The sequence below is a fragment of the Nannobrachium achirus genome (genome assembly GCF_963921795.1).
Source record: "Nannobrachium achirus genome assembly, chromosome: 15".
Classification (NCBI taxonomy): Eukaryota; Metazoa; Chordata; class Actinopteri; order Myctophiformes; family Myctophidae; genus Nannobrachium; species Nannobrachium achirus.
This window is the reverse complement of record NC_137822.1, coordinates 7,129,059-7,153,189: the sequence shown is the minus strand read 5'-3', so window position 1 is coordinate 7,153,189 and position 24,131 is coordinate 7,129,059.

Sequence of the window (24,131 nt, the reverse complement as noted above, 5' to 3'; positions counted from 1 at the left end):
TTGGAAATTAATTGGTAAAGATGTGTGGGAACCCTGTGCAAAGCAAATCGATCCCAGTCTGGACGAGCATCATGACGTATGGCCAGTAGCCATTTTTTAACTGGGATTAATTTGTGTGGTTTGTAGAGGCAATCAGACTATTGTTCTAATCCTAAATCTTTCTGTAAACCTTTTTTCACCTAGAGTGAACCTGTTTTTGAAGTCCAGTGGACATTTTCTGTAGCTTTTTCTATAACCCCAAAAGTCAATTGAGTTCAATGGGACTATTTCTGTCCCTTTTCGGCGCTGCCTATATGGGCACTCGCCCTTCGGGCTTGTGCCTGCAGCAATGCAGGCGTTACAATAATCACGATAACCCACACCCTCTCGTGTAATATTGCTATTTAATTTGGGGGTCACGGCCTGAAAAGGTTGAGAACCACTGAGCTAGAGCCTAAAAATACTAGCCTGTGCGCAATGTGACTTTACTTACATTTGGGCCAAAGAGGACAGAGGAACAGGAAACCGAGGGCAATTTATTTATTACAAAGTTAAATATTAAAAAATTAGCATTTCATAGACTTAAAACCACCAACATATCCTGAACCCACTCCACACATCTTTAAGTTTTATAATGCTTATCTATGTCTATAATGAACATGCCAACGTACATTTAATGTGGTAAGAGTTTGGCAGTTTTGACTGACAAACTCTAGCAGTAGGATGGTGGATGTGCTGATGTTTTTTTTTTAATTACCCTTTCTAGTGAACTTCCTTATCACATTGTTCACAATGATAGGGTTTTTAATCCTGAGTGTACAAGCCTTTGAGCTTGTAAACTCTTTGAGAGTCTAAAAGCATTTTCACACAGCTCACACTTGCAGGTTTACTCCCATGTGTGAATTCTCTGGTGTGTCTTTAAGTTTGATGACTGGGTGAAGCTTTTCCCACATTGCTCACAATGGAAAGGTTTGTGTCCTGTGTGAATTATCCTGTGTTTTATTAAGCTGGATGATGAGGTGAAACTCTTCCCACATTGATCACAATTGAAAGGTTTGTGTCCTGTGTGAATTCTCTGGTGTGTTATTAAGCTGGATGACTGAGAGAAGCTTTTCCCACATTGATCACAATGGAAAGGTTTGAGTCCTGTGTGAATTCTCTGGTGTGTGCTTAAGTGTTCTAATCGAGTGAAACTCTTCCCACATTGATCACAATTGAAAGGTTTGTGTCCTGTGTGAATTCTCTGGTGTTTTATTAAGCTGGATGATGAGGTGAAACTCTTCCCACATTGATCACAATTGAAAGGTTTGTGTCCTGTGTGAATTCTCTGGTGTGTTATTAAGCTGGATGAATGAGAGAAGCTTTTCCCACATTGATCACAATTGAAAGGTTTATGTCCCGTGTGAATTCTCTGGTGTGTGCTTAAGTGTTCTAATTGAGTGAAATTCTTCCCACATTGATCACAGTGAAAAGGTTTAGATCCTGTGTGAATTAGCTGGTGTCTTTTAAGGCGGGACAAGAAAGAGAAGCGTTTTCCACACTGATCACAACAGTGGCGTTTTGGATCAGCCAAGCATTTTTCTTCATCTACCGGCGGTAGGACAGGGAATCCAGATGGGCGATGCAACGCTGGATTGAAAACAAAGACAAAGAGGAACATAGTTTAGAGATAGTAAGATACAGATATCTGTAAACACTCCTTACACACTGGGAATGTGATGAATAAATGATCTGAAAATGCATTAGCTAAAGTTTCACATCAAACCTGTTTCGGATATAAAGTGTAAAATAATTCTTAAGCAGTTTAAATTAATGTTAATTGCACACAATATACTTAACCAGCGTGTAAGGAGCTCACCTAACCCATTTCCAATCTCATACACATTGGTTTTCACCAACCCTCATTAGAAGAGGGCACTTTTTCCTAACTCAGCACCTCAGAGGAGGACTGTGGACAGTTCAGAAACCAATGACATCATGGATGGAGATTCCAAGCCAATAGACACATCAGCCTCTCCTGCATATTGAAATAGAAGCCATTGTTCTTAAAACAAAACACACACCTAATGTGATGTATTAGTTAATTTCATTAAGCATCCCGCAAAGCTTGGCCAATGTGAACCTCCCTGGGCGTACAGAGCGATTTGTGCCAAGATGTAGGCCAGATATTGGAGCTTAGCTCCTTCCAGGAGCACTGCTCAAACATGTATAGCAAAGTTTGAAACCTGCAAACCGCAGCCTTCTGAGATGGTTATGGTGCCAGCTAATTATAATGAGTTGTTGGACATTAGTAGGACCAATTCAATAAACATGGGAAAATGGGTCAAGTAGTCCTTTTAAATGTTTAAAATGAAATGACATTAGATTGTTTATTTTACAAATAAATCATTCCAACATAACAGTTTGTTGCCAGTAAAATAGAACAGGAAAAAGAGAAAGAACAAATGGTAACTTACTGAGGTCTTCCTGGTCTTTGGGCTCCTCCTGTTCAGAGCTGCTGGGGTTCAGAGAGGCCATCTTCACCTCAAGGCTGGAGTCCACAGTCAGTTCTGCTTGAAATGAATGACATCAGGTGGTGTTAGAAATTTCAACTACAAACTCTTTATGGGTGTAGTCGGGGGCACAGATGTTGTCCATAACATACTTAATCATTTTAAGATGGGTGCCAAGATGGGCACCCCATGGTACTGCCATAATTGAGCAATGCAATTGGTGTCCCATTAACTTTACATTACAGGGAAAAAAAGCAAAAAAAGAATCTGCTTTAAGTAGCATATAATATAACTGGTCAAACTAGGGGGTTTTCATGATTCTGAATCCATTGCAAGCATCCGTTTTGGACAAAAAACATTCCTTAGGCAAAAAAACTGCCCTACAAGACTATGGTTTAGTGATGAAAAGTGATGAGTCATCACTTTTAACACTATCGTGGTGGCCGTTTTAGCCCAATGAATGTTTTTTTATTCAAAACGGATGTTTGCAATGGATTCAGAATCATGAAAACCCCCTAATTTGACCAGTTATATGCTACTTAAAGTAGATTCTTTTTTTGCTTTTTTTCCCCTGTAATGTAAAGTTAATGGGACACCAATTGCATTGCTCAATTATGGCAGTACCATGGGGCGCCCATCTTGGCACCCATCTTAAAATGATTAAGTATGTTATGGACAACATCTGTGCCAAATTTGGCGAATTTGCGAGAATCTGACCAAACGGTCCTTTTATTGCCCTGGGGCCACCGACTAGTGGGCCAAGCAGTGAAAATAGATCTACAAGATACATGGGCAACTGCCGCAGTTTACTCTTCAGAACCGTCACAGCTTGTGGTAAAAAATAATTCAGGATTCCAATTAAAAAAGCTCAATACAAAACGCATCTTGAGCTTGTAGATCGGCTGACTGGGTATGCAATGTGGCCCTCTGGAGTGTGAAAATTGAGTGGCCCTCTCCATCAAATTGTTAACTGATCTACAAGGTAAGAACACACCCTAAACCTAAAGCGACACTTTGTGAGCTTGTAAATTTGCCATTTTCATTGCACAAAAATGCGTTGATAAAAATGCTTTGTAATTTGTTATAATACTTCAGCTTTTGAAAATGGCAAAGTAAGTACAAATTTAACAGAGCAACTTTAACTTGCAGTGGAGTAATATTTGACCAGGAGTTTACTTTGATTAAGTTCTTTGTCCACCACTCAGAACTTGCAGAGTACTATAGGTTGACATTCTGGTGACAAACACAGGCAGAGCTACCGACAGGATACTAACATAAATCAACAGCTTACTTTCAGAGGCAAATAGCAGACAGACATCAACAGACAGAGAGACAACTAACTGGCAAACAGAGGACAGCTAGGCCTTTTATATACAGCAGGGCTAACAGGACACAGGTGAACACAATCAACAGGTGTATCACATGACAAAGATGAGAGGTCACATGACTAGTGCAGATCACATGATGATGTAAAGGAGCGGTTCTCAACCTGTGGCTCGGGACCCCTCCCCAAATTATTTTGGGGATCCCTAGATGATTAACTTAATGTGCAACATTGTTTTCTCACTCAACAGTACACAAACCAACATAAAGTTTAAGTGTATAGAGGGTACATTTCTAAAGTGACAATTTAAGGACTTATTAATTGGCCTACCTCTAAAATGACAAATTATTAAACACTGCCCAATTGTCAAATATTAGAGGCAGTAATTGTGAAAATAGCGTTGCGAGGGGTTGTGAGCATGTAGATCTGCTATTTTCACAATAGATCCATGATATACAAAATGTAATGCCTCAACTCTTAATTACTGCTTGTGGGGGGGGGGGGGGGGATATTTTGGGGGTCGCGGCCTGAAAAGGTTGAGAACCACTGATGTAAAGGAAGGAACACATCACATGGTATAAACCAGGGTTCCCAATTTAAACAACAGGACAATTGTTAAAGTGTACACCAGTGGTTTTCAACCTTGTTCATATCAAGGTCCATTATTTATTCTTTGTTTGAGCCACAGACCACCGTTGATGACATTTAACATTATACACTCTCAAGAGCTGTAAAATGTTACACTATCGAGAGTCCAATTATAAGGGTCCATTTGGTTACCATCAAGGAGGATGGTCCCTGGACCACTGGTTGAGAACCACTGGTATATACTATCCAAGTATATATTTCTTTTGCATTTCCTACTCCGTATCTTTTTATTATAATTATTTCAAAAGATTTTCATAAAGGATTTTTCAGAAGGATGCATCCTGCCCATTGCTCGGGCAGCATTACAGCACCCCCTGGAGGACGTTGGCATCCTCAGATAGGAGGGTTACTTAGAACTAGCACAGTGTCATATACAGTAGCAGCATGTTTCATTGCTAAAGATGTCATCACTATAACTTAAACAGCATTTTGAGCGGCACCGACGCTTGGGGCCTTTGATGTGGTACCATAGGAGAGATAAACAGGCAAACACTGATCAAAATAACCATTATTCTACATTCTCTATTTGTGTACTGTGTAAATGAATTAATGCAGATGTTTAACAATAATTTAACTCTTCAGCACGTAAAATTGTACACACTCAAGAGTCCTTTTATAAGGGTCCATTTGGTTACCATCTCACCATCATTTAGCTGGGGACCACCTGGAACATCCTCAAGGACCACTGGTGGTCCCCAGATCACTGGTTGAATACCACTGGTATATACTATAGTATAAGTACACAGGGGAGACCCTTTAAGCAGCCCTTTTAAGCAGTTTAAGTCAATGTGAAATAATTACATGCAATATAGCCTACTTAACCAGTGTCTAATGAGCTCACTTTACCCATTTCTAACCTCATACAGTAATTGGTTCTCACTAAAGCTCATTATAAGACGGCACCTTTTCCTAGTCTACTCACTCTGTGTCTCAGAGGACTGGACAGTTAAACCTGTCTACCAATGACATCATGGATGGAGATTCCTCTGGAACAAAATCTTGTCAGATGGGTGTCTGCCGCCAAATACATTTGGGGGTTTGACATGAAAATGTTTGAGCACCACCACTGATCATTTTTGTACATAGTTTTTCAAAAACCTATGTACAAAAGTATGGCATCAAAATGTACTTAAAGTACCAAAAGTAAAAGTACTCAATATGCAGAATTTAAAGTTTTCAAATGGAAAATAGCAGATCTACAATCTCACAATGTGAAACTATGTTTGTAGATTCATTGGCTATTTTAAAATGGCCAACATGTATATAAGGTTGAAGTGGTTGGTGTATGTTTTATAATAATAATGAATCTATAAAGAGTACTAGTAACTAAAGTTTTCAAGAAAATGTAGTGGGCCTACAATATTTGCCTTTGAGATTTAAAGTATTGGAAATTCACAAGTAAAGTACAAATACCTCAAAATTGTACAGAGTACATAGTTACTTTACACCACTGGCTGAAGAGGACAGAGGAACAGGAAACGGAGAGCAATGTATTACAAAGTTAAATGATTTATTTAATAATAAAAATCATGCATTTCATTGACTTAAAACCACCAACATATCCTGAACCTACAGTGTTGTCCACACATCTTTATGTTTTAAAATGCTTATTTACATCTATAATGAACATGCCAACGTAAATGTAGTGAAAGTTTGGCAGTTTTGATTGACTCTTGCAGTGGGATGGTAGATGTGCTGATGTTTTTTAAAACATTCCTTTCTAGTGAAACTCACCACATTGTTCACACTGATAGTGTTTTAAATCCTGTGTGTACAAGCATGTGAGCTTGTACACTTTGAGAGTAAAGCCTTTTCACACAGCTCACACTGAAGGTTTACTCCTGTGTGTGAATTCTCTGGTGTGACTTTAAGCCTGATGACTGGGTGAAGCTTTTCCCACATTGCTCACAATGGAAAGGTTTGTGTCCTGTGTGAATTCTCTGGTGTCTTATTAAGTTAGATGATGAGGTGAAACTCTTCCCACATTGATCACAATTGAAAGGTTTGTGTCCTGTGTGAATTCTCTGGTGTGTTATTAAGTTGGATGACTGAGAGAAGCTTTTTCCACATTGATCACAGTGAAAAGGTTTATGTCCTGAGTGAATTATCTGGTGTTTTATTAAGCTAGATGATGAGGTGAAACTCTTTCCACATTTATCGCAGTGAAAAGGTCTATGTCCTGAGTGAATTCTCTGGTGTGTTATTAAGCTGGATGACTGAGAGAAGCTTTTCCCACATTTATCACAATGGAAAGGTTTGAGCCCTGTGTGAATTCTCTGGTGTGATATTAAGTTACTTGATTTGGTGAAACTCTTTCCACATTGTCCACAATGGAAAGGTTTGAGTCCTGTGTGAATTCTCTGGTGTGATATTAAGCTGGATGAATGACTGAAACTCTTCCCACATTGGTCACAATTGAAAGGTTTATGTCCCGTGTGAATTCTCTGGTGTGTGATTAAGTGTTCTAATCGAGTGAAATTCTTCCCACATTGATCACAGTGAAAAGGTTTAGATCCTGTGTGAATTATCTGGTGACTTTTAAGGCGGGACAAGACAGGGAAGCGTTTTCCACACTGATCACAACAGTGACGTTTTGTATCAGCCAAGCATCTTCGTTCTTTTATCACTGGTTCAGGGAATCCAGATGGGCGATGCAACGCTGGATTGAAAACAGAGAGGAACATAGTTTAGAGGTAGTAAGATACAGATACCAAGGTCCTTACACACTGGAGTGTGATGAATAAATTATCCCAAAATGCATCAGTGAAGGTTTCACAACAAACTATTAACTTGCTGATGCCTCACTTATACAAGACGCTTTTATTTGCTGTGAAAAATCTGACCGTTATATTAAGTGTCACACAATTCTTATTAATTAATTGCACGCAATATACTTATCCAGCGCGTAGTGTCCAACCGATATATCGGTTGCCGATATATCAGGCACCAATATGCCCTTATTTGGTCATATCAGATCATATTGTATTGGTGAAATGTCTCCATGATAGAAAAATAGTAATAATGATTTAAATATCAGCACAACATGTGTGATGAATGCTCTTAAGAACTCTGGCTTGTGCTCAAAGTCATTATACCACACACTCAAACAGGCAGTTGGACATGCTATACATGTCTTTGTGTCACTCTGTTTGTGACACCTTGTCTGACGAGTAAAAAATTAATTAAGTCTTTAATAAAGACATTAGTTTAAGAAAGCAGCTGTCTGTAGTACTACCATCACTATTCCTTTGCATAATCATATTGGGGCAAAGTCTTTGCACAACCCACACAGAAAAAGGCCCATTTTTCATTATGCATACATATCGGTTGCATATTGGTCATCGGTGACTGTCCGCTTTCTCAAATCGATTATTGTATCGGACACAAAAAATGCCTATTGGTCGGACACTAGTGTAAAGAGCTGCACTCATCCTCATATACAGTAATTGGTCCTCACTAATGCTCATTAGAAGACGGCACTTTTTCTACTCTACACTCTGGCAGGGACGTGCACAGAATGTTAGAGAGGCAGGGACTGAAATGACTATCGCAGACCTCCAAGCTCACAACACGTCACACTGCGACACGTTGGTGGTCGGCTATTTTCGGTGCTTGATAAAACACTGAATTAAGCATAATCATGTCAATACTGGAGATGTGCCATACAACATGGATTTCTACACAGAGAGGGCAATTCTTTCAATATACCGTAAGATGCTGCATTCAAGTTCAGGAGAGTTTGGACGGCAATTCTCTTGAATGCTGCCTTCAGGTATGGCATGGAAAGAGGGCATTTGCGTTTCTTTCACCATGGTAAAAACTGCATTCATGGTCTGGAGAGGGCACCTTTTACAGACAGATAAAAGGGCAGGGACTCAGGGCAGGTGTTTATGTGTGCACGTGACTGCTCTGTGTCTCAGAGAAGGACTGACACATCATGGATGGAGATTCCAAGCCAATAGAAACTACAGCCTCTATACCAGGAAAGTTTGCATACTGCAATAAAAGCCATTGTTCTTGCATTAAAGGAGTAGTTTAACCTGAAAATGACATTTTTTCGATTACTCACCCCAATCACCCCATAGAGACTCAATAATATTGTTTTTGTCGCATTCCTAGGCCAATAATTTGAGGGGACTCTTTGTAGGCCCATTGATTTCGGATGGAGACTTCTCCGGACTCAATGGGGGTGCATTTATTATAATAAAATTATTGGCTTAGGAATATGACAATCTAAAAAATATAATTGAACTCAAGTCTCCTTGGGGTAAGTAATCGATAGAAATAAAAAAAGAAAAGTCATTTTAGGGGTGAACTACTCCTTTAATAATAAAAAAAAGGGATTATGTAGGCCAGGCTTCAGAGCCCGGACAAACTTTGAGCGCTTTGTGCCAAGATGTAGGCCAGCTGTAGGCCACGTACGCTTCAAGATGTAGGCCAGCTGTAGGCCACGTACGCTTCAAGATGTAGGCCAGCTGTAGGCCACGTACGCTTCAAGATGTAGGCCAGCTGTAGGCCACGTACGCTTCAAGGCCCAGACAGCCAGATGTTAGAGCTTAGCTCCTACAGGAACACCATAAAAATATATAGCAAAGTTTGAAATCTTGTTCAAAATGTCCAAACTTGCATAGCGCACTACCCCTCCTCCGAGATAGTTATATCTATTATATATAATGAGCATTAGTAGGACCAAGTATACTGTATGAACATGGGTTGAAAATGGTTCAGGTAGCCCTTAAAGCGTTTAATATTACATGACATTAGACTTGTTTAACTTACAAATAAATCATTCCAACATAAGTTTGTTGCCAGTTAGCCCAAGGGTAAAGTAGTCTTTGACCAGACTTTTTATTAAGTCAGGGATATTTTAAAATAACCATGACATAATAAAATCAGTAGAATTGGACCTGACACTATGCTATAAATGTGAGAAGCAGTCTCCACCAGGTCAGGTCGTCGCCTCCTGGTGGTGCTTTAATTAATTGTCCAATGTGAAAAGGGTGCCATGTCTTCTTTAGCCTTTCACTGTAATCCGACACTGCATTCATGATTTGAGGCATTTTGTTCCAAAAATGTGTTGCAAAAATGTACCTGCTGGTGGCCCTATAACAGGCCAATGTGAAAAGAATGGCATACTTTCCTCAACCTAGCGGGAATGTGCATGCAAAATTTCACTGAAATTGCACCATGCGTTCATGATTTGAGACATTTTGTTCAAAACTGAGCAATCCTGCAAACTTTGGAAGCCAATGCCGTCCAAAAAAGATTGTTTCGTAAAAACCCGCCTTCTGGTGACGCTGTTAACAGGCCCATGTGAAGAATTGGGTGCAGAGGTTCTGCTCTGGCACCCAGGGAGTGTGCGTGTACGGTTTTGCTGCCATCGTCCCAACGGTGCCGGAGATTAGCTGTCCACGGACGGACAGAGGCGAAAACATAGTCTCGGCCATGTCTTTCGGACTGGCAGAGACAATTAAATCTGGCCGCCTTAAATTGTACAACTGTTAAAGCTGTATATCAGGTCGCAATTGTCGTTCTCTTTGGAAAGTGACACGAATTACCAAATATTACCACAGGAGAAAGCGACGTGAATTACCAAATACAGTATATGCGGCCAGCCCATAGCCAATGAGGAGAAAGTAACGTGAAATGACAATGAGTAGATGACTCGCCACTAGTCACCCCATATTTGTCTATGGGGCCACGCTACCAATGCCACATGACATTGAAATGACGACTAGGTGCCGGGTGATTTATAGATCAGGTCTGTCTGGCGACCCAAAAAAATGTATAATATGATAGAATAGGAAAAAGAGAGATGGAAGAACAAATGGTAACTTACTGAGGTCTTCCTGGTCTTTGGGCTCCTCCTGTTCAGAGCTGCTGGGGTTCAGAGAGGCCATCTTCACCACAAGGCTGGAGTCCACAAGTCAGTTCTGCTTGAAATGATTGACATCATGGAGGAGTTGTTAGAAATGTCTATGACTACAAACTCTTATGGGTGGGCCAACCAGGAATATAGGAGATCTATTCTACACAGTAATAAATAATACACCGTAAAGCAACATATTGTGAGCTGAGCTTATAGATCTGCCATTTTCATTGCATCAAAAATGCCTGGATAAAAATGCTTTGTAATTCATTCTAGGCCTACTTGAACTTGAGCATATTTGACTCGATTACTTTAACTCAAGTACAAATTTAACAGAGCAACTTTAACTTGCAGTGGAATAATACTTGACCAGGAGTGATCTATAATTTGACTGAACTACTGGAGTCGAGTATTTTGTCCAACAATGATCAGAACATGCAGGATAGAGTAGCAGCCTACTATAGGTGACATTCAGGTGATAAACACAGGGCAGGGCTACAGACAGACAGGATACCTAATAAATCAGCAGCTTACTTACAGAGGCAAATAGCAGACAGACAGGCTGGCATCAGCAAACAGAGAGACAAGATTAGACAACTGACTTACAGGCAGGCAGACAGAGGACAGGCCTTTTATACACAGCAGGGCTAACAGGACACAGGTGAACACAATCAACAGGTGTATCACATGACACATATGAGAGGTCACATGACTAGTGCACATGATGTAAGTAAAGGAGCACATGTCTCAAGTCCTAAATTAGATCCTATTTCCTACACTTCTTTCCTAGTTCCATGTATGTTACAAGGTTTTTTGATACATGCAAGGAAATAGGAACTAGGAAATAGGATCAAATTTGAGGACTTGAGACGCAGCTTCCTAAACAATTAACAGTGTACACCAGTGGTTTTCAACCTTTTTAATATCAAGGTCCATTATTTATTCGTCGTTTGATCATTTAAAATGATACACTCTCAAGAGCTGTAAAATGTTACTCTCGAGAGTCCAACTATAAGGGTCCATTAGGTTACCATCTCTCCATCATTTAGCTGGGGACCACCTGTCCTGGAACACCCTCAAGGACCACTTGGTGGTCCCTGGACCACTGGTTGAGAACCACTGGTATACTATCCAAGTATAGTATTAATATCATCTTTTTTGCATTTCCTACTCCTTCTTTTTATTATAATTATTTCAAAATATTTTCATAAAGGCTTTTTCAGAAGGATGCATCCTGCCCATTGCTCGGGCAGCATTATAGCACCCCCTGGAGGAGGATGGCATCCTCAGATAGGAGGGTTACTTAGAACTAGCACAGTGTCATATACAGTAGCAGCATGTTTCATTGCTAAAGATGTCATCACTATAACTTAAACAGCATTTTGAGCGGCACCGACCACTCCAACGTGTGACTTTGTGTGCATGTCCATGTGTTTTAGTTTTTGGTGTACAGTAGCTTCTTCCAAGAGCACCACTAAAAATACATTGCAATTTCTTTTTAAAATGTCCAAACCTGTCTACCAGCTGCCCTCCTCTGTTGTGGTGCCATCTTATAATGAGCATTATAGGACCAAGTATATAAACATGGGTTGAAAATGAGTCAACCGGTCAAGTAGTCCTTTAAGCATTCAAAATGACATGAAATTAGATTTGTTTAATTTGCACATAAATAATTCCAACATAACAGTTTGTTGCCAGTTAGCCCAAGGGTAATGTAGTCTTTGGCCCGAATTTTGGTTAAGTCAGGGATCATTTTATAACGACAATGAAAATAATAGTCCATGACATAATAGAATTGAATAGGAGACCATGGATGCTATAAATGTGAGACATTACAAGAGACAACACAAATAACCGAAATATAATGAATTTGATTAAATCCAAACACCTTAAATTGTACAACTGTAAAAGAAAAAAAAAGTGATGTTGACGGTTTCTTCAGAGAGTGACACGAATTACCAAATAATGATTTATCAATCAGGTCTGGCTACCTGTTAAAAAAAGAAAAGGGAAAAAAGAAAGGAGGGAGAACAAGTAACTTACTTCTTCGATGGTCTTTGGGCTCCTCCTGTTCAGCAGAACTGCTGGGGTTCAGAGAGGCCCGCAGGTTAATATCAGATTCATAATAGGCCTACTGATATTTCAGCTGTTACAATTCCAAACATAACCCACTTTATCACCAGTAAGGCTCCCTAATCGGGAGATAAGCGACCGTAGGTCACTTATCTCCACAAATAGGGCAAAAATGTGTTTTGCCAAAATCTTCCTGATCCATGTTGATGACATGAGTGTAGACATACTGTGTAGTGATTTTCGTGATTTTAGGGCAAAATCTGTAGGAGCAGTGTCCAAAAATGTGTTTTTAAAAATCGGCCTGGAGGTGGCGCTATATGGGAGAGATTCATGTTGATGGGATGAGTGTAGACATACTGTGTACCGATTTGCGTGATTTTAGGGCAAAAATTGTAGGAGCAGTGTCCAAAAATGTGTTTTGCAAGAATCGGCCTCATGGTGGCGCTAGAAGAGGGCCATGTGAGAAATGAGGGGTGGGGTCTCCGCGCCGGCAAGGCACTTTATCAATATATATTAGTAGCTTAAAGGGGAAGACCACCCATTTTCAATATTGAACTATGTCATTAATATACCTTAGAGGAGTTGTGTGGAAATTAAAAAAAAGTTCCCCCTCTTCTGTGTTGCCTAGAACTGGAGGATTGATTTTGGGGTTTGTATTGCAAATTACAACTTGATGACATCACACATTGTACTTTACAATACAAACCCCAAAATCAATCCTCCAGTTCTAGGCAACACAGAAGAGGGGGAACTTTGTTTTTATTTCCACACAACTCCTCTAAGGTATATTAATGACATAGTTCAATATTGAAAATGGGTGGTCTTCCCCTTTAATGACTAGTACAGAAGTAGGCCTAGTGGTGAACCAGGTGCATGGTGAACCAGGTTTTATCAAATATTTGGACTAACAGAATCACCTATAGACCTACCTGTATATAAAGTTGAAGTTGTGAAGGCAACAGCCAGGCTCTGTCTCTCCAGCTACACATTTGGCAATAGCAGACCTCAGCACAAATGATCGTTGTTAGGAAATGATTTATCTTATGTAGCCATTCAAGAAAGAAAATGCTCTTGTGTGACATCATACCAGGGAGAGTGAGAGTGAGAGGGGGAGGAAGGAGGGAGAGGGAGGGAGAGAGCCAATCCACCCACGCAATAACCAGTGCCAGGTAACAAAACCTTCATAAGCTGATCCGATAAGATTTCATTATTATCAAATGTTTTATTATCAAATAATTGGCATAACAATTATTATCGATTACAGTATGGGTGAAAAATGTTTTGGCTGCCAACATGCAAATTGGCACATGTTAAGGGCTTGTAGCTATTAAAGGTGATAAGACCATGCATGGTGCAGTAATCAGGTCAGATTTCAACCCTGCCAAAATAAATCCTAACTCAGATATGGTGGGGGGAAAAACGGAAGAGATCTACTAACAGTTCATAGTTCCCAGAATTTGTCAAATGTTTTCAGAATCATCACATTCCCATACAGGGTCATTAAACAGCATTTCAGTTTAAGGTTTTCTGTTGAAAACAAATAAACACCCCATCAATCACAGCACAGTGAAGTACATGTTCTAGGAAACATAATTAAAGGATGTGGTATTGATTGATTGGTTGAAGACTTTATTGGAAATTTGAATAGGAAAAAGTACAGTACAGTACATATATACAGTTCACTGGCACAAGGTCAACTAAGGATAAACACCACAAGAAAGCTTTTGGGCTTGTTAGTGTGGTTGCACCTACATCTTTCTAGTTCAGGGGTCTTCAACAGGGGGTCCGGGACCCCTATGGGGTCCTCAGAGTTACTACAGGGTGTCTTCCAAATCGATAGAAGCTTTTTTTACTCCTTTTTTTATATTAACCACTTGAACCCTAGCGTCCAAATTCTGATAACTTTAGCCTAAAATAGCAGATTGTGAGCTTGTAGATCGGCTATTTTCGGCAAGAGGTTTGGTGTAGAGGGGAAAAAGAGCAGACCAAGTACAGAGTGAAAGGTCAAGTGTATTAAGTATTGACGGTTCAAGTGGTTAAATATCTGAAAACACAAATCGACATGAATCCAAAATACACTGATTATTGTGCTGTCAAACGATTAAACTATATGGAATCTATGAACAGTTTGTGGGGGTCCCTGCTTCATCTCTCTCTCAACTAAGGGGTCCTTGGCCTGAAAACGTTGAAGACCCCTGTAATCTAGACGTTATTATATAGTTTAATTTATATTAATTTATTTGTGAATTAATTTTCTCCATTGACTTCAATTAAAAATTATAAAACTTTCCAAATATGGAGCTGACAGACATCATACGTGTAGATGTCTGACATCATAGGCCACATGACACTGACACAGTATGTCCGGGCATTCCAAGATATGGGCTTAATATTGATTTCCAAATGCATCTTTCTTTTCAATTGGTGTCCCTTTTTTTAACTCATACAACATTAAATGACATGCAGACAAATAAAACACAGTAGCAGAAAGAATCTTAAAAGAAATCGTAAAAACAAAATTACAATAATTAATGGTATTTATAGAAGAAACTTATGAGTTCAGGGGGAGGAAAGTGTAGGCTTTGTCTTTTTGTTTAACCAGTTTCGAGTAGCAACCGCCTGTAAGTGACTTTTCAGGGCTGTTCCCTACCGAATAGGGATTTATACTTTATAATTTTAATATAAAATTATAAAAAATATATAATATTTATAATTTATACTTTTTAAGACATTTTGGAAGTATTTTGTCAGGTACATGGGTATCCTAGTGGTGTAGCATCTTGTACAATAGGCCCATTGCAAGATGCTGTACTCTGTCAGCTACCGTGAGCCACCCCACGCTTAAAATGTCAGTTTGTTTAGGGCTGTGTGGAGCCTTGTTTTTAAGGCCTTTGTGGTGCTGCAATACCATACGTGGACTCCATAGTCAAAGTGGGGCTGAATGAGTGCTCTTGCTAGAGTATTCAAAGTATTTTTACTGACCAGCGAGGCGATCCTCTGTTAAAAAAAAGTGTTCTTTGGTTGATTTTGATTACCGTAGTAGTCATCTTATCACTGGAAAGATTAGCCTTTAGGATGCAACACAAGTAGGTGATTTAGTCTTTTCTTGTTTACATTACATTGTCACCCACTTAGACTGTGAAGTTATCAACTTTACTGAGGTTAGGATTTGACCCAAAGAGGATGGATTCGGTTTTACACAGAGGTGTATTGATAGTTTGTTGACTCTTGGCCAGGTGCAGATCTTAAATAGTTCAGAGCCAAGGGCCTTTTCAACCTGCAATATGTCCCTGTCCAAGACAAGGAGAGCCAAGTCAGTCATCCGCGAACAGGAACAGGTTGCAGTTACAAGCAGATTACATGTCGTTTACATAAGGAACAATAGAGGCCCTGGTAAAATGTTTATCAGTAAATACATCAGCCATTCATCTGTCATGATATTAATCATCATCATTCTTCCCCTTTGTCTGAAAGAACACAAATGAGAACATGTTTACATGTTTGGTTTCTTCCTGAAAGCTGAACTCCTCCGAGTCAAAAGGCCCAATTGAAATACACTGATATAATTACATCATAATATCATCCCCTCACCATTACCAACTTCAGCTGGGCCACCAACCACTTGACAACCAGACATACTTAATGAAGTGGTGGGTGTGGCCACAAAAAAAAAAAATACTTTTAACACTTTCTGCACACTTTTTTGGAAAAGATCTTCCGCCTGGTATAATCATAATACCTGAGCATCATGTTTTGGGGGAATCATGGCGCCCCATCTTTAAGCTTGATTTATAGTTTGCCGTGCGACAGTGTTGTCACGTGCTATAAACAGTCGACATACAAGCTCACCATGCGTCACAGGCGTGATGCACCGTGAGCTTGTATATCGACTACTTCCGGTACGCACCAACAGACAAACAAAGACGGCAAGATGTTTATCCACGTTTCAGAGCTTCTTTCCCCCGGAGGATCTGATACAGCAGGATGGCTGCTGGCAACGGAGGCTTTGGCGCAACAGGGGGAGGAGCTCCACTTCCGCTGGCCTTTGGAGCAACAGGGGGAGGAGCTCCACTTCTGCTGGCCTTTGGAGCAACAGGGGGAGGAGCTCCACTTCTGCTGGCGTTTGGAGCAACAGGGGGAGGAGCTCTACTTCTGCTGGCATTTGGAGCAACAGGGGGAGGAGCTCCACTTCCGCTTGCCTTTGGTGCAACAGGGGCAGGCGCTCCTGTTGCACAGGGGCAGCAACAGGGGCAGGGGGCAGGGGCAGGGGCCGTGGTCACAGAGCGATGGGTAGCAGATGGAGGATGAGGGCGAGGAGCAGGGGGTGAAGGGCTGGGGGGCGGCGGGAACGGATAGTCAGGAGTTGGTCCGAATCCGTCCCGTTCCCGGGATGATGTGGTGGAAGGAGAATGTGGAGGGTAGAACAAGGGCAGGGTCGCGGCCAGCCCTAACAGGACACACAGAATCAGGACGACAAACGTTGTTAGGAGGAGTTGTTTAAAGGAGGGTATATATATATACACAGAGAGATGTGCTGAGTAGTAGTAGTAGTGCATGTTTAAAAAAACTAAAGAGAAAGGCCTCAAGTGTGCCCCAAAGTTACACACACATTGGAGGGTCCAACTGGGGATTTTCAAGTTGAATAAAAAAACTAGGGGGTTCAGGTGAACCTCACCCTGTCGACAAGACGACAACTGCTTACCTCCTTTCTCGTTGAGCCCAGCGAAACGTCGTCTTCCTCCTCCTCCTGGCTGTGAACATTTTTGGAACAATGTGGAATTGATATGAGCAAGTCAGCGATGATGACAAGGTTAAACCCTTTCTTCTAACACAAATGTTCAGTGAAATCGTAGTAACAAAAATTCAGAAAAGTCTGAAAGATAAGTGCAGTTATATATCGTCACTGTCGGGCAGAAACCTTGTATCTCCAAGTTTCAAATTTGTAAATTTTTTCCGCAAAGAAGCACTGCTTCATCATTATGGCCGTCGTCCAAAAGTAGTGAAAACAGCTGATCTACAAGCACACAACGCCTCGTGGTGCAAGGCGTTGTGTGCTTGTAGATCGGCTGTTTTCACTAGTTTAAATCATTTTAAAAATGATAAAAACAAAACAAACGGTTTGGGACATCCAAGATTTCCATCCGACAACGACGATATATATATAGGCTATATATATATATATATATATATATATATATATATACAGTACATATACATAAAGAAATACCTGCTGACTTCTGCTGGCCTTTGGTGCGACAGGGCCAGGGGGTGGTGGGATTGGATATGGATATGGATAGCCAGGATGTGGTGGTTCGAATCCATCGCAAGGTGATGTGGTTGAAGGGGAATCAGGAGGCAGCTCTCTCTGTGCGCAGCGAGGGCACGCGGAGGAGGCGTGGGGGGAGGGCAGGGTCACGGCCAGCTCTATAACAGGACGCACATAACAAGGACAGCAAACGTGTTAGGAGGTGTTGTTTAATTGGAGCTCACAGTCAGATGTGCTGAGTAGTAGTGCATGTTTAAAAACTAAAAATGTTCACACATTGGAGGGCCCATGTGGGCATTTTCAGGTTAAATAAAAATATAGAGGTTTCATACCAAAACACCTTATCATGTAGATATATATCATTAATTGATATAAAACAGGGCAGGGGGGGGGGGGGGGGTTACTTTTTCAGGTAACACAGAGCTATGGCGAGCTGTCCCTCTTAATATGACAGTGATGAGGATGGATGCAATGTGTTTTTATATTAAGCTTAGATAAAATAGAAGTTGACAATGATTTCTTCATGTGTCAAACGCTCATGAGAAATATATAAAATATTGAGCACTTGAGCAGAATCTGGATTAAAGCAGTGTCAGTTGATCTATTTAGCCATGAAACCATTGTCAGAGATTTGACGATGATACACTTTGAAGCTGGGCTTCCCATTTAGGCCTAGATTAGAATTACCGACTGCTTTAACTATTGAAAAATAGCAGATCTACAAGCTCACAGCGCGGCACCGAGTGAAAAATCGTGAAGATTAGAATTTTGACCCGATTCTATAAGTGTCTTTTGAATCCTAAGGTTTTTTGAAAAACCTATGTTTCTATGTCAGCAATGTGGCCAGCCATCGTTAAAGAAAAGGTATTTTTCACTTAACTGGAGCTCAGTTAGTCTGTTCTTGAGAGACTACTATGTCAGTGGTTCTCAAACCTTTTCATGTGAAGGACCCCCCATTCAATAATTCTAGTTAAACCTCCTCTTCCTCAGAGGGAAGTGCGTTTCGCCACGGTCACCCTGTCGACAACTCTTACCTCCGCCCTCCTGGGAGGCCTGCTCAAGCCCAGCAAAACCATGTACTCGTCCTCCTTCTGCTTCTCCTGTCTGTGAAGATTTTTGGAACAATGTGGAATTGATACGAGCAAGTCAGCGACGATGACAAAGTTGTTACAAAGTTGATACAAATGTTCAGTGAAAGCATGGCAACGACTATTCAGAAACGCGCAAACAAAGTGGAATAAGATGAATAAAAAAATACCTGCTGAACTTGAGTAATCTCCACCTGCGGGGCATCTGCCTGGAATTTCGGATCTCCGCAGGTCTTTCTGCATCTGCGCATACATCTTGAGAAAGAAAAAGAAATGTGTTTAGTTAAATGATAATATTTCTTATTAAAAATTCAAATTGAAACATGAGAGATTATACACTGCACCTGATCCAACCATAAAGCATTGCAGCCAGAGCCACAGCACCAACGGGCACAAGGGCGAAGATAACAAAATGAGATGTTTTCATCCTTTGAAAGACTGAGGGCAAACAAGCAAAGTTGCACATTAAAATCACATGAAAGACAAATGTGTAGGCTATATGGGCTATAGAAAATGTGAAAATGGTGAAAATAATTTCCTCAAAGCAGCTCAGTGCAGTGTAGAGTACTTACTCGTCACAATTACACGAGCAAACACAGTCTTCGTCTCTTTCACATGCTTCACTGTACACTTGTAGAGTGTTCCAGAGTGTTCAGTTGTCACCGTTGGAATGACGAGAGTGGCTCTCTGAATACCACTCACTAGAGACGTGTCGTTACCGGCCCTTGTCCAAGTGACATTCGATGGAGGAGAGCTTTCGGCCTCACAGGTCAAGTTCAGGGTCTGACCTTCCTCCACTGTTGTTTGACCAATTATTCTGGGTTGACGCAGTCCTGACACAACAAACACAAATGTGTTATTTTAAAAGAAAGTATTAGTTTGCGAATGTAACCAATTTGGTTATTTGTACTTCAGAGTTATTAGACGATAGTTCATACCTGTGACATTGATGGGCTTTTTAAGGGTAGTCCTTATTTCATAGTACAGTCCATTCCTTTGACCGTTGACTCCAACTTGATAGGATCCAGACATCCAGATGCTGGGGTCATCGATGCGGATGCTGCAGTTCTTTTTGCTGAGATCTGGCTCCAAGAGGGACACTCGACCCCTGAACTGGTCTGTAGTTGCATTGACATCCCCAGAGTCGAAAATGATGTCATCCTCTCCATATTTCATCAGTATTACAGATGTGGGTTTGAGTAAAGGATCATGACTGAAACTACATTTAATCACAGCACTGGTCCCAGGTTTGGCTGTTATGGGGTCTTCGTCGTAGTAGATGAAGTCATCTTCATCAGCGGTACCATAATCAGTGTCTGTTTAAAACAAAGACAGCCTACTGTAAGCAAATATCTCTGAGTGTTTTCATTTCTTATTTTCTAAATATATTTCACAATGAATTGTGAGATAGATCAAACTAAAACCTTTAAAAAGTTAGTAAATCAGAATATAACTAAACTAGAGAAGATGCAATTGGAAATTGCAAGTGTAGTTGCTGACAGTAAGCTAACTGTCATGTGAAGCTCGACCAATTGATTCCCTATTGATTATTGATTCCCTACTGGTTCCCACTCCCATTGATTCCCTATTGATTCCTTATCCCATTGATTCCCTATTGTCCCTAAAGTCTACAAACAGTTACAGGTTACCCTAGAAGTCTATAAAGTTTCCCTAGAACTATAATGTGTTGCCCTGTCAGGCAACCACACTAATAAAGTGTGTATGTTTGTGTGACAAATATACAGATTAGCATACCTCTTGTGTCACCTATCACAGCATAGAGCAGCAATGGCATTAAGGTGAGAACCAGAATATTCATTCTTCTAGTTCCACAGTCCACTGTGTTCCTGTAAAAAGCACAACAATATTCTGTAATTAGTAAATTCTGATTACATTGGAAACTTAGAGCACATACATCACTTTCTGTTTCTGATCTTATAGGCTATATGAAGATATTAATTTATTGCTTTTAAATTTTGCTGTTAAATCAAGCAATTAGGACATGTTAATATAGGTGCTTAGAAGGATGATGTATTTGTATGTATTTTCAAAGTCTTGTGTATTTGAGACTTTAAAAGTTGTACCTGTGTGTGCGAGGCATTGAGTCACAAAAAAGGCATAGGATAAAATAAAAAATAAAAGTCGAAGAGAACATGAGTGTGCTAATTCTGTGGACAAGCACAATGAATGTCATAATCTACCCCATCTCAAAAATGTTATATCATTGAGTTTCACTGGAATGTAGTACTTTGGCCATTGTTTGGCCACTAGAGGGCAATGTAAACCTATGTGATGGACCAGAGAGATACAATTGAATGTATTTTAGTTAATAAAATATCAAATCAGAACCGGATGAATCAAGCATGGGAGGGCATTATGTGTGCAGACATGACCTTATAATAAAAATCAGATATTCAACCTGAAACATATAGTTCCTCATGAGGAAACACTTTCAAATTAGCTTTTCCCACTATTTATGAAGGATGTATGGAGCATTGTCCAGGGCGTTTAGGGAAGGTTCAGACAACATTCCTGTTAGCTGATAAGTGAGAGGGGTTGCCATGTATATTGTTGCACAGCAACAAGGTACCAGGAGCCAATGAAGGGGGGGGGGGGGCGCATTCTGGCCTGGGTCATTTGGACACAAACAGGAATGGATAGCTACAACTTAGCTACAATTTAGGCATAATTAGACCTTGGACCATGCATGTTCTCTCCACAACTCTCTCTCTCTCTCTCTCTCTCTCTCTCTCTCTCTCTCTCTCTCTCTCTCTCTCTCGCTCTCTCTCTCTCTCTCTCTCTCTCTCTCTCTCTCTCTCTCTCTCTCTCTCTGTGTGTGTGTGTATGTGTGTGTGTGTGTGTGTGTGTGTGTGTGTGTGTGTGTGTGTGTGTGTGTGTGTGTGTGTGTGTGTGTGTTGTGTGTGTGTGTGTGTGTGTGTGTGTGTGTGTGTGTGTGTGTGTGTGTGTGTGTGTGTGTGTTATAACTATAACACTCACATCACCTATTGTGCTCCAAAACTATTTGTGCAGTTATGCACCGACAAGTTACAAACTAAAACATGTACAATTAAACACAATCAAAATAGCATCAAAACACTACCAAGTCAGAGATCAAGCAGTTGCCTAGGCCAGTGACGTTTATTTGTCATACTAATTAAATCGTAGGCTGCTATAGAGGCTACCCTGTAATCTGTATAAATGACACAACACTGTTTTTATTTAATTTTGACACTGTAAATGTATGGTTTCTCATGCCAATAAAGCTCCTTTAGGACTATCTCAGACCCCAATCTATTAGTGTTAATGTAGGCCTACATGTACTATGAGTGTTTACAAATGAAAAACATATACGGACCCGCGGCCATTTTGGACTACCTTCGTTGAAAAACGTTAATTAGGCCTACATGTATGCTTATACAGGCCTGTATAAGGGTCCATTTTGGTGCATGCACTCTCATGCTATACTGAAAGGCGCAAAGGTCCATATACTGTTCACTCAGAGAGATTAAGGGTAGCTAGGCCTACATTTTGCACCCATTAGACCATTATAGGCAAACACAGGTGGATTAGGAGACAATGGGCCCCTGGACACTTCCCACAGACACACTGACTTGCAGTCAACACCATGCACCATAACTATTTTCAACTGCAAGAGGATCTACAGGCACGACGAGCATACACACACAGAACGCTAATAATAACAATAATAGTCCTAATAATAATATTAATAATACTAGTTAAACAATATTTGGAGACCCTTTCATGACAAAGTGGACACAAAAGCGTCAAGCAACTGAAAAAGCACCAATTGCACAAATTACTGTAACATCACATAATAATATAGCCTGAGACACTTTCATTGATGGACCGGATCAAAGAAAACAGCTGTAGTCTATAGGCTACTAAATGTGAACTGCTTAAACACAGAATTAGAGCATTTTAAAAGCAATGGTTCAAAACTAAAACATAGGCCTCGATCCGCTCCTAATAGCCTATATCCACTATCAAGTCCACCCATGTCTACACTATCAAGTAGATATGGGAACTTATTATTTATAGCATAAAGCAGATTAATATTTAAAAATAAAATGCTATTACCTGAAGTCCTGAACTTATTTTTGCGTCTTCTTTGCTGGCTTGCAGAGAACCAAAATGAAGTCGCTGAGTGTTATGGAATGTGAACGTCTGATTCCACGGCGTCCGGTAGTGGTGAGTCAGATGAGAAAAGAAACAATATAAACTAATGTCCTTTTGATGTCACATGGCACTCTCTCTCTCTCTCTCTCTCTCTGTGTGTGTGTGTGTGTGTGTGTGTGTGTGTGTGTGTGTGTGTGTGTGTGTGTGTGTGTGTGTGTGTGTGTGTGTGTGTGTGTGTGTGTGCGTGAGTGAGTGTGCTTGTGCCTGCGAGAGAGAGAGATATTGGGACATGGAGTTATGTAGGCTAAAGCTGTCTGTAACTGCAGGAAATACATTATTTGACGTGGCCCTCGATCGTCGCTGTCCAAGGTGCTGAAAACAACGAAACAAACGAAGCACTGGCAATTAACTTTATTACCTTCAGCTCCATTTACCCATCAAAATATATGTGAAAAGGGTCCATTCATTCGCAGACAATGATATTGTGAGAAAACCTCGACTAATGTGTTCCAAACTTGTTGTTTTGGCTGTGTCACTAGCTACTGTATGTGAGTAGTGAACGATGATGAGTGATTTTGCAACACAGATTCTATTGTGTGTTTTGACAGCACCCCCTACCAATCAAATGGTGTTTGGTGTGATTTCAATGTGAATGAATGGTAGTGGTATTGACCAAGTACTACATCCACTCAAATATCCCCATGCTAGACATTGCCAAAAAGTTCAGACATTGTCATATCTGAGCATGCCACTCTGGTCCCATTCCTAATGTCACAAGTTTATTGGCTGCTCTCATGTAATTGGTTTTTTTTTTTTCTTTGTTTTTTTTTGAAGGCTATACTTCCAAATAATCCACAGGTGGCTTCTGGTTGTTGACTGGGAAATGTATAGGCATCAGGATGTGACCAAACATGCTTTGAACTTGTAAGATGAAAAGTTATGTTTTGACAATCAGGTTATTAATGGCAATATATACAGTATCAGAGTGTCTTTACTCTATGTGGCTCATGCTTACTGTACTTTTGAAGCGGTGAAAGCCGCTTCCAAGGTGTGGCTTTGTCTGTCCCGTTTGTCTGTCCCCATCTGATTGGTAAATTTTGTCTGTCCCGTACATGTCCCGTGCATGCTTGACCAATGAGGATTGGTCAAGCTTCACATGCCAATTTGGCCCTCCAGACAAAATCATTCAGAATTCAGAATTTATAGACATAAGTGGCGTTTCCATAAACTTAAGCGCATTAGGGAAAGCGAATTT